Below are 11,311 nucleotides of genomic sequence, written 5' to 3'. Positions count from 1 at the left end.
TTATGGGCGGTATCCCAAAACAGTTCAAAGGGGCAGTGCAATTTGAGCGACATAACTAATTGTAAAAACGAGGCCCTTTTAGCTCTTGAAAGGAAAAAGCGCTCAAACCATCCCCAAGCTGCGTGTTCCAGTGGATGCACTCCCAGCACTGCCCAGCAAAGCGCTGTTCCTCCTCCCCGGTACACCTGCACGCTACCACGCCCTCAGGTGTTGCCGCGGAGTGACCACGCCCATTCCAGGTAGACGTCCCCTGGTGGCCACGCCCCCTCCAGGTAGATCGGAAAGATGGCGGCCGGGGTAACACGGTGAGTTTGAGCTCCCTAACTTTGTCGTGATATTTTTTTTTCGTTTCAGGTAGAGCGCATAGAGAGAGTGTGCGTGTGCTATGCTTTGTTTCAGTTTTTATATTTGAACGCTTAGAAAGATTGCTTGAACACATTGTATCTAAACTTTCACAAAAAACATACAAAAACCGCCCAGTTCAAATCGTTTTTGTTCTTGAGTATTAGCTGGAAACAGTGTAGCCGCTTCTTTTACTTTGTAATCGTTTTAATGATCGTGTTGTAAATACGTTCCGGTGTTGTTCTGTGTTGGTAAAGGAGAGCGGTGCTGTGGAATGCGCAGGGAACAAAAGCAGCCGTGCGCAGTTAAACTAATAATATAGCTCTTGGTTGATGATACAACACGAGCAGGACGCAGGGGGGATTATAATTGTGTCCCTCTGAACATTTGCTACAGAACGTGGCCCGAAAAAAATGTGTTCGTCTTCTTTTTGGGTGTATATTCGGGGCTGGAAATATTGCATAGCGGTTTCACCCATTCCAGTTTGTAATATGTTCTTGATTAGCCTCACAGTGTAGGTAACAAGCTCGGGTGTGTCTTATTAAACTCGCAGTAAAACCAGGAATGGATCAAACTGCTGTGGAGTGAGGGCTTTATTTCCATCCCTTAAAAGACTAATATTGTTGACTGCCCTATCAATTCACCCGCCGTTTTATGTCTCTGCTGATTTGGAAAAAAAAAAAATAGACAACAGCAATCACTTGTAAACCATGTGTGTTTTACTAGATTACGCTCCGAGAGACGGGGTTGTTCGCGCACACTCAAAAAATCTCTTCTTCTTTTAGAAGTGACCGCTAATAACGATATGAATCAAATTCCTCCTTCATTTTGCTTAAAAACGTTTTATTATTTATTAAAACAAAACATGAAACAAACGCAACATAAATAAGAAAAACAGTTTTAAACAAAATAAACGAGGAATCAGATTCATAGCATTATTAGCGGTCAAGTCTAAAAAGGACGTTTTTGAGTGTGCGCGACAACCTCTTGGACGTAAAAAATATATATGGTTTACATTGCATTGCTGTTAATCTTTTGTTTTTAACTCTACAGAGACATTAATATATAATGTGCGTTATGGTTGGCACATCTGTGGAAAAAGCATTGCTATATTCTTGAGTACTGATTCGGTGCTGAATACATGGTTAATCCAGAACTTTAATGAGAAACGTTTAATTAAGCTGGTTCAGTGATGAGTTGATATTATTACTGATTCACGAAACTCTAATAAAATACATCAGTGGGTGTGATACAGTGTAGCGGCACTGACACGCAACTCTCCCGCACCTCTGTACATGTAGAAGACAGAGTACAGTTAGGGAAGGAATTGATACAATGCAATAGGGGCTTCAAGGGAGGGAAAGTGAGAGTGACGCAGAGTTCAGAGAACAAATTCCTTAAAAACAACGAGAGAAACAAAGTAGCCGGAGATTAGGACTACAAGCGTTTCCATGCAAGTAGTAAATATTGATCTCGATACAGTACATGCCTCTCAGTCGTATTGTTTGTGTTTGTTTCAGGAAACCCAATGCTCCTGCATATTGCATACAAGGGGAGGAGACTGGTTTAATTTTCCGGTAAGCTACATTTTCAAGCCCTCGAATTATTATACATTATCTATTGGTTTGCTACTTTGTAACTTCATCATAGGAGTCATTTCGGACAGGGTGATCTGGCAACAGCCGCCTCACACAATGTCGTTGGCAATGAATCCCAAACACTTTACAGAAAGATGTAGAAAGCCCATGTTTTGTGCTGAATGAAGACTGTTGTTGTTCTCTTTTATTCAGAAAGATGATGTTTAACCTGCTGTCTGTCCAGAATTGGTGACTTGGTAAGCTTTTCAATTAATTGTGCGTTCATTTTCACACCATTCCTGTTTTTATACATTGAAAATGGGTGCAGAAGTGTAAGTTATATTTCCAAACATCTGTATTCAATCAGATTAGGATTTTTGAAATTTTATAATAAATTACTGTTATTTATTTGCAATAATAATAAACAAACCTATTACGACTTTATACGGTTTTAGTAACTAGACCGAAATAAGTTACACAAAATCTCCAAGAACCAAAGATACACACGTTGAGTGAAAAACTCAAAGTGGAATTAATTTTTTTGTAATGTAACATAGAAATTATGTAATTACATTCACTTAAAAAAACAACGTGACTCAACGATGAACGGTTTTCTATTGAGTTGATCTATGGATCAGAACCACATTTCATTTACAACAGCCTCCTCCTCTTTTTGTTCCACAGTCGGTCCTCCCCCTGCCAGGGGTCCCATCAGTGCAGGGCTGAGTCTGGCAGCCCTTTCCTCTTCCAACCCTCCTCACACACGATCTTGTAAACCACAGAGAGCTGCATGTTTACATCCATCACAATCCTGGGTAAGGCAGCACCACGTTGAAAGTGTTATTGTCAAATAAAAACCCAGGACACACCCATACACAATGCCCTCTGATCACTTAGTAATACCTGGAAGGTTACAAATATGTGTAGAAAATAGAGTTAATGGAATTATACTTCGGAATGCAATCTAGAACATCTGTTGGAGTCCGCCATTGTATGATACAGTGATGGTGTTCCCCATGTGGAGTGTGACTGGCAGATGTGATCAGTGTTTCATTTGTAATCTTTTTTTATTCTTTGCTGTTTATTTTTCAGGGTATCCAGTCTTCTCTTGAGACTTGCACCCTGAAGAAAGCATTTTGAGGCAGGGAGAACCATGGTAAGTCATTGAGGTGCTTGCTGGGGTTAATTACCCATTGGTTAAGTGTGGTGGGAAATTAAAATGCACATATGTCAACAATTTTAGATAAGAATGAATTCCATTCCCTTGTACAGGTCACATAGCATTCAGTGTTAATCAAATGCTCATTGGTGTTGGTCTTGACAAAAATTATATCACTTTGCAGCAGTAGAGTTTGAGAGGGTTTTTACATTTCAATAACTTTCTTTTTGTTCCTTTCTTTTAGGGAAGCTGAGCCTGCTGTTTTTGTCTGATAGTGCTGGTGCATTTGTTGGCTGTTTTTGCTTTGGATTCCATTTTAATAAAACTTACCTAATGTGCTGTTGCCTTGCCTACTTTCTTTCTCCCCTCCTCCCCAGCCAGTCTCTAACAAACCATGAGACTGAACGCTCTGTCACATGGTTTGTTGGGCACTGCAGATGCGACTCCTGCTTTGGCTGGTCAAGATTTTCCCGCCAAAATACTTAGCGCATTTTCTTTCTTTCCCCCCCATAGTAGGGCACCGAGCAAGGATTGCGGGCTACTGGAGTGGAACAGAGGGAATGTAGTACATAGATTAGACACACACATTCCCTCTGTTCCACTCCAGTAGCCCGAAATACTTGCTCGGTGCCCTACTATGGGGGGGAAAGAAAGAAAATGCGCTAAGTATTTTGGCGGGAAAATCTTGACCAGCCAAAGCAGGAGTCGCATCTGCAGTGCCCAACAAACCATGTGACAGAGCGTTCAGTCTCATGGTTTGTTAGAGACTGGCTGCACTAAGCGCGAATGAGACACAAATGAATCAATCAATGCAATCTTTATTTGAAAAAAAGATACAAACAAACATTCTGATGCATTGTGACTAATCTGGCGCTGCAGATGATCACCCTGAGCGTATCCTGAAAACAACCAAAATAAACACGTGTTACCATTTTACAGTACTTATGACCATGCGACATTAAACGGTTATGTTTCAAATGTTTAGCGAGTGTACACTGTGAGTTGCTTACCTTTGCAAATACAAGGCAGCGATGATTAACCTTGGAACTGGAAAATAAAACCACAATATAGTTAGAGCAGTCTTTGTGCATAAGTTTATTAGATTTAATTCAACAAAACCCACGAACCAGACGTGTAATTATATATATTCTGGAGTATTCTTGTTATTTACTTACTTTTGATTGTGTGCATCCAATAGCAGTCGGGTTGCACTGTTCTTAGCGGGTCAGTCCGGCTTCACATTCAGACAGCCTTAAGGAAAAAAAATAAACACACCATACAACAGATGCCACTGAAAGCAATGTATTTCAAACACGTGTTGGAATAATTTATGAGAACAGAAAAAAACGCTAACGCACATGGTAAAGTGTAATTTTAGAAGTTACAATTGTGACATATATATATAAATTACTCGCATTTTAATTTACCAACATCTATTAACTCAATAAAACGCTTCAACACTCGAGTACTGATGATGACACTGTAGTTTACTGTATGTATGAGCGAGCACTTGTAAAATAACTTTATCACACGCTTGCGTTTCAGAGATGGGTGGCATTAGCGAGCGGTAAGCAAAATGAAGGAGGAATTTGATTCATATCGTTATTAGCGGTCACTTCTAAAAGAAGAAGAGATTTTTTGAGTGTGCGCGAACAACCCCGTCTCTCGGAGCGTAATCTAGTAAAACACACATGGTTTACAAGTGATTGCTGTTGTCTATTTTTTTTTTTTCCAAATCAGCAGAGACATAAAACGGCGGGTGAATTGATAGGGCAGTCAACAATATTAGTCTTTTAAGGGATGGAAATAAAGCCCTCACTCCACAGCAGTTTGATCCATTCCTGGTTTTACTGCGAGTTTAATAAGACACACCCGAGCTTGTTACCTACACTGTGAGGCTAATCAAGAACATATTACAAACTGGAATGGGTGAAACCGCTATGCAATATTTCCAGCCCCGAATATACACCCAAAAAGAAGACGAACACATTTTTTTCGGGCCACGTTCTGTAGCAAATGTTCAGAGGGACACAATTATAATCCCCCCCCTGCGTCCTGCTCGTGTTGTATCATCAACCAAGAGCTATATTATTAGTTTAACTGCGCACGGCTGCTTTTGTTCCCTGCGCATTCCACAGCACCGCTCTCCTTTACCAACACAGAACAACACCGGAACGTATTTACAACACGATCATTAAAACGATTACAAAATAAAAGAAGCGGCTACACTGTTTCCAGCTAATACTCAAGAACAAAAACGATTTGAACTGGGCGGTTTTTGTATGTTTTTTGTGAAAGTTTAGATACAATGTGTTCAAGCAATCTTTCTAAGCGTTCAAATATAAAAACTGAAACAAAGCATAGCACACGCACACTCTCTCTATGCGCTCTACCTGAAACGAAAAAAATATCACGACAAAGTTAGGGAGCTCAAACTCACCGTGTTACCCCGGCCGCCATCTTTCCGATCTACCTGGAGGGGGCGTGGCCACCAGGGGACGTCTACCTGGAATGGGCGTGGTCACTCCGCGGCAACACCTGAGGGCGTGGTAGCGTGCAGGTGTACCGGGGAGGAGGAACAGCGCTTTGCTGGGCAGTGCTGGGAGTGCATCCACTGGAACACGCAGCTTGGGGATGGTTTGAGCGCTTTTTCCTTTCAAGAGCTAAAAGGGCCTCGTTTTTACAATTAGTTATGTCGCTCAAATTGCACTGCCCCTTTGAACTGTTTTGGGATACCGCCCATAAAACGGCAGTACCCCAAAACTGCCGACGCGGTAGAGAACAAAGCCCGAGAAACTCACGCCTGTCTCCCGCGGGTATTGGAACAGCATGCTGGACGCGAACCCGCGGCCAAAGAGGCGAGGCTGAGCGGACCGCAGCTCCACACAGGCAAAGCACGGGAAGCTGTGCTCAGCCCGCTAAGCCAACCGCGCCGACAAGCGCCAGAGCGACTTTTCAATTTATAGACGCATTTGGAATTGCACGCAAACCGCGCTTTCATTTGAAATGCTATTGATCCAGGTGTTTTGTTATTCGGAAACAAGATCCCAATAATGCAAGCCGAGAGACTTGATCAGCTCCGGTTCTCGAATGGGGAGATCGCAAGTGAACGCTAATCCCGTTCTGCACTGTTGGCGCAACGGCTAAGGTCTAATGCCTTATCTTATAACGTGCTTAGTTTCTTCTTACATTCAAATCACGGCTTTTTGGTGGTTACATTTTATTGATACTAGTTATATTATTATAATTATTATTATAGCAATGCAGAAAGTCTTATAGGCAAAACAACAGAGGTTAATACTCTGAGCTATTATTAGAACACTACACCAGTATCACGTGGGGTCGGAATCTGGGTTCATTCATTGATAGTTTGAGAGTGAACACGTAGATCTGTATCCTGAAGCACAGTAATAGGACAGATCGGGAGCTGAATCAACCGGCGTGCAGGATAACTCAGCATCGGTTCGTGTCCGGGTGCACAGATGTTATTACAGTGGCTGTTTTGCATACACACGGATGGGAATAGGACTCCCATTGCTTAACAGTTTGAGGCATTCCTGGTTTTACTAATGAGTTTAATACGCCTGAGCTGATCTGTACAATGTGGTCAATCAAGCTCGTATTCCAGTAAAACCTGTGCAACTGGAGTCTCGTTTCCATCCTCTGTATATATGCTGTATAACCCCTACAACATCCGCAGCTGCCACAGAGCAGCTTTTGCGCGCAATGTGAAAAACGCCAGTCTCAGGTTCAAATATATCCCACTCAATAACTGCTTTTTAATTTACTGTAGTACTGTACCATGTGTTTTGCACAGATGAGCTGTACTGAAATTGTGACAAATCATGAACTGGGTAGTTGATGGGTGATCTGTAATTAACCTCATTACAAAAAAGACATCATTGCACAGAAGGTACAGGGGTGGGCAACCAGGCCGATCACAGGACTTGATGACATGAGCTCTAAGGACAGGTTGAAATAATTCACTCTCTTCAGAATGCAAATCGTTCCCCTTGCTAGCCCCCTGACCGCAACATTAGGAAGATATATATGCAGGTTGAAATTCCCAACCCTATTCATTAAAGGGTACGAGCTTGGTAACGAATGAACAAGACAATGTGCTCAAGAATATCATGTGAATGATATTCTAGCGGTGGTGTAGCCCGAAAGAGTTCCAGTTGTTGAAATAAATCCACAAGTGTGATCAGATGTAAATGGTTCCCGTGACGTGGTCTTTATTAGAGTAACCAATTACAAACCAGAAATCAAGCGTGGGGTGGAAACCACAAACTAGGAGGACAACAATAACAAATTAACAAGCTCAAAAAAGAAAAACAAGCAATGACGGCACACAAATGACTCAAGTGTTGCAGAACGGTTTCAATTCAAGACTGCAAAGTGCTGTTTTTGCAGGTCTACACGCGGCTGGATTAAGCTATGCGCTGAAAGGGGTAGCCTTGCTTTGCATCCTTTTCTTTTCTTCCTTGTCCTTCTGTTCCTTGAGTCCAGCTTTAGGCTGAAAGACAGGAGAGGGATGCATGAAGTACCCGTGTTCAGGAACACTGGTTTAAAACATCATCCGTACGGAGTTTAATTTGGAAACACGTTGCAGACCAGTCCTGAATTATCTATCAAAACAACCTGTGGAAGAGGAACAGAGCAGAGCAGAGCTTTGCGCTCCTGTAAAATTGCAATTGCGTAATTTTATGACTCTGATTTTTTAAGAACACTGGATCGCTGACGTGTATTTTGAAGTATAAACATGCCGCCTCTTCCTGTTGCAAGTCAGTTTGTGTCACAGCGGGCAAGACAGTAGAGCTAATCTCTCATCCCATGACACGGGTTTGTCTCTCTGCTATGTGGTTTGCTTACCTTTCCTTCCCCATCGCTTTCTGACGAGCTGAAGCTGGAATTAGGGTTTACCTCGTCCTCGTCCACCTCCTTGTCCTTGTCCTTGTCCATGCCCGTGCGCTTGTCCTTGTCCTTGTCCTTGTCCTTCTGCAGAAGGATTAGGAAGAGTCAGGGTGCAGTTCCTGTTATCTTACATCAGCTATACCCACTGGTGACTCTTTCAGTCGATTGCAAACAGGGCCCTTGTTCAAAGTGGGTCTATAACTACTCAATTGAACACTTAGGTTCAGACCTGTTTGAAACAAGGCTGTGGGCTGCTCACATCAATAACTCTGGATACGGGTGGAACTGGAACAGATTGAAAGCGTGCCAGCGGCACACGCGGTCATCACCTTAGATACATCTTTTGTTTTTAGAATCTACCAATAAGGTAATTTTCCTTTGTGTTTTATTCTTTACATTCTTTACAGCTATCTGGAAGCTCAACAATGTGCCCTTACTCTGCTCCTGTCCTTTACACTCAACCTTGTCCTTTATCTTGTGCTCTCCTTTGCCCTGGAAGACAAAACAGGCATAAATGAAGCACCAGCGGTAAAAGGGAATGCAGTCTATGGTGAGCAATACGTGAGCAGTACTTACCTTGTCGCAGTCAGCAAAGTCCTGTTGGATAAAGCAAATTTTACATGTCAAGGTAGAGCTCTTTGAATGCGAGGCTTATATATAGGAGTTCTCACTGAGTCAACACTTTTATTATACATATTTGACTACTGAAACGTTCCAAATGAATTTCATAAAACAGCCGTGCATCTTCAATCTGTAAAACAGCCGTGTAGCTTCGCCTGCTAAGGGTTTGTAGGTGTTGAAAAATCACATTGTCACGTTTTAACTCCTTCAGCTCTGGCGGGGAGTCAAGGGCCCTTGATCTTATCCTGGCGCTGTTTAGAGTTCTTCAAGAACCGACACGGCTTTAAAGTCCAATTTACCAACATATGCAAATTTTATAGACTCTGTAATAGAGTTACTTTTTTAAATGATATAACCTAATATCGCATTCTTCAGCCCGACAGTAATAATGGAGGACTGAAAGGGTTAAATGCAATGCGCCCGGCACAACACGCTTCAAAGGCAGGTCATAGCGGGTTTGGAGGAAAACGAGAACAACGCAATATTGCTGCAGCAGAGCCCAGAACCCATGAGAATGAGTGCAGAGAGAAGGAAGTGTACAGCTGTGAACAAACTTCCTGCATCACCGAGAATTTTAGCATTGAGACATAATAAAAACAAAATAAATAAACAAGAAAATAAAAAATAAACATAATTTAGATCTTTCATTTAACATCATGCAAGCAAAGAAAATATATATCACCAAAGTTTACCGGAAGACACTCTAGTGCTTGTCAGTTTTTCATTAAATATATTGGAAATTACAAAGCGGTACGTAATTCAATATGCAAACGTAACATTATTGAGCTAGTGAAATCGTAATACAATTCTCCCAAACCGCCATGTACCCATCTAAACTAATCGCTTGCCTCCAGACTAAGTAACAGGGAGGTAGCTGGAATTTTAGTGCCATCTGCAAATAAGCGTTATTACTATTTCCACACAAAACTGTAAACATCACACAAACAGCAAGGGCTCGCTTACCTTTGGCTTCTTGTCCTTGTTTTGTGCTATAGGGTGTCAAGCAGAGACAGATCACAGCTTGTGTTATTGTCATATTGCTATTTATATACGGTGTTAATCGAGAATAACAACACATCGTAAGCAAGAGCAGGTGTGGTCATATACAATGCGTATCGACCTGCCATCTCTGCCGTGCACCGGGACTGGACTGTCTCAGAATCCAGTAGCGTATGCTAACGGTCTGTACTTCATTCCATTCGAGTCTGCAATCCCCAGCACTCTAAAGGCATATCTGATGCAAAATATTATACATCAATTTCCATAGAAATATATATTAAAATACATCCTTAACGTTATAAGAAAAGACCGTTATTACATAGACTAAAACAACCCGTTTATTTAAAATGCGCAATGATAGCTAATGAAAACAGCTCGTCTTTTCCTCTTCGCTATAAAAAAGGATTATTCTACAGTATATAAATGCATATCATTTTTACCGTCCATTTTCAGGCAGTCTTCTCCTGTGATTCTCTTGGACAGTTTAAGCGCTCGGTTGGCTGTGCTTATTCTTATTCTCAGCAGCAGTTTTGCAGCGACTCCTTTATACGGCTTCAGTAATGGGTGTGAATCTTACCTGTCAACAGGTAAACAGGTCCAGTTACTTTCTCCGCTCTGTTAATTGTCTCTAAACACTCCCAACCCCAGAGCATCGAAATACAAAAAAAACACAATTGGTAACAACGAACAATAATTACGCCTACAAAAAACATACCAATGAGATGTCGAGATTGTAAACACCTTATCACGACAACAATGGTTACTGTCACCTGTGAAACAAAACATGTGATAATTGGACTAAAAGGGCGTTTGCACGTGCATGCTCACCCGTTATTATATTTCTATAGAATAGATCCATTAATTGCCACGTAGATTATAGGAGCTTTGGTGGAGCGTTTGGAACACATGTCCAGTTTTCCACGTCATTGTTGAAATAACAATTGTATATTTAGATAGGCTTGTGTAAAATATTATTTAATAAATAAAATGTATAAAAAACAACTCCGAAGTAGACCGGAGCATGTCTTACTGTTAATTTGCATACAGCTAGATCAACTGTGGTTCTTGTCAATCATTATTTGGGGTAGGTGGTTACAGTCTGCCACTGTAGAATTATGAATTACTAAAACAACTGATGTACTCAAATATACGCACAATCTTCAGTAAAGTCCCATTTGAAAAGATATTACGACTCTTTGTAAGCCTCTGGATGAATATGTCAGCAGTCTTATTTACACAGGTGGCTGGTACGGGGTTGATGAGCATTAAGGGCAGAGACAGGATTCAGCCTTGGTCCCACTGATGATCCGAAGATCTTTCTGAAATCTTCTGGAGGTCGGAGAATGAGCGAAGTCAGAATACTTTGTAATTATACACTTCAGTGCGTAATGGATACAATTCCAATTTCACAGGAGCGCAATGCCCTCAACTGATCTGTTCCTCTTGTTTTCGATAGATAATTCAGAACTGGTCCGCAATGTGCTTCCGAATTAAAATCTGTACGGATGATATTTTAAACTAGTGTTCCTGGAAGTCTACCCCTTTTAGTGCAAAAACTTAATCCAGCCGACTGTAGACCTGCAAAAACCAGCACTTTGTAATCTTTAATTGAAACAGTTCTTAAACGATGTCCTAGTTTCTGGTATTTAATTTATATAGAGCCTAGAGTTGGATTTATTTCAATAACCTGCACACTAAA

The 11,311-nt window shown here is 41.4% G+C and overlaps 3 long non-coding RNA genes across 3 annotated transcripts; 1 reads left to right on the top strand and 2 right to left on the bottom strand.

Moving 5' to 3' along the window:
* Positions 1-228: 228 nt before the first annotated feature.
* LOC121303878 lies at positions 229-3,429 on the top strand. The gene is made up of 6 exons (XR_005947881.1): positions 229-305; positions 1,863-1,919; positions 2,133-2,176; positions 2,604-2,734; positions 3,012-3,075; positions 3,323-3,429. It is a non-coding gene; the product is annotated as an uncharacterized LOC121303878 (long non-coding RNA).
* A 447-nt stretch (positions 3,430-3,876) lies between these two features.
* LOC121303895 lies at positions 3,877-5,897 on the bottom strand. The gene is made up of 4 exons (XR_005947887.1): positions 5,519-5,897; positions 4,254-4,329; positions 4,089-4,125; positions 3,877-3,977 (listed from the first exon to the last, which is right to left on the bottom strand). It is a non-coding gene; the product is annotated as an uncharacterized LOC121303895 (long non-coding RNA).
* A 1,392-nt stretch (positions 5,898-7,289) lies between these two features.
* Positions 7,290-10,361, bottom strand: LOC121303726. Its single transcript, XR_005947860.1, has 7 exons — positions 10,328-10,361; positions 10,053-10,189; positions 9,577-9,602; positions 8,569-8,589; positions 8,430-8,484; positions 7,951-8,076; positions 7,290-7,594 (listed from the first exon to the last, which is right to left on the bottom strand). It is a non-coding gene; the product is annotated as an uncharacterized LOC121303726 (long non-coding RNA).
* Between the last annotated feature and the right edge of the window lie 950 nt (positions 10,362-11,311).

Source organism: Polyodon spathula, chromosome 35 (assembly GCF_017654505.1).
Source record: "Polyodon spathula isolate WHYD16114869_AA chromosome 35, ASM1765450v1, whole genome shotgun sequence".
Classification (NCBI taxonomy): domain Eukaryota; kingdom Metazoa; phylum Chordata; class Actinopteri; order Acipenseriformes; family Polyodontidae; genus Polyodon; species Polyodon spathula.
This window is presented reverse-complemented; position numbering and strand designations above follow the sequence as displayed.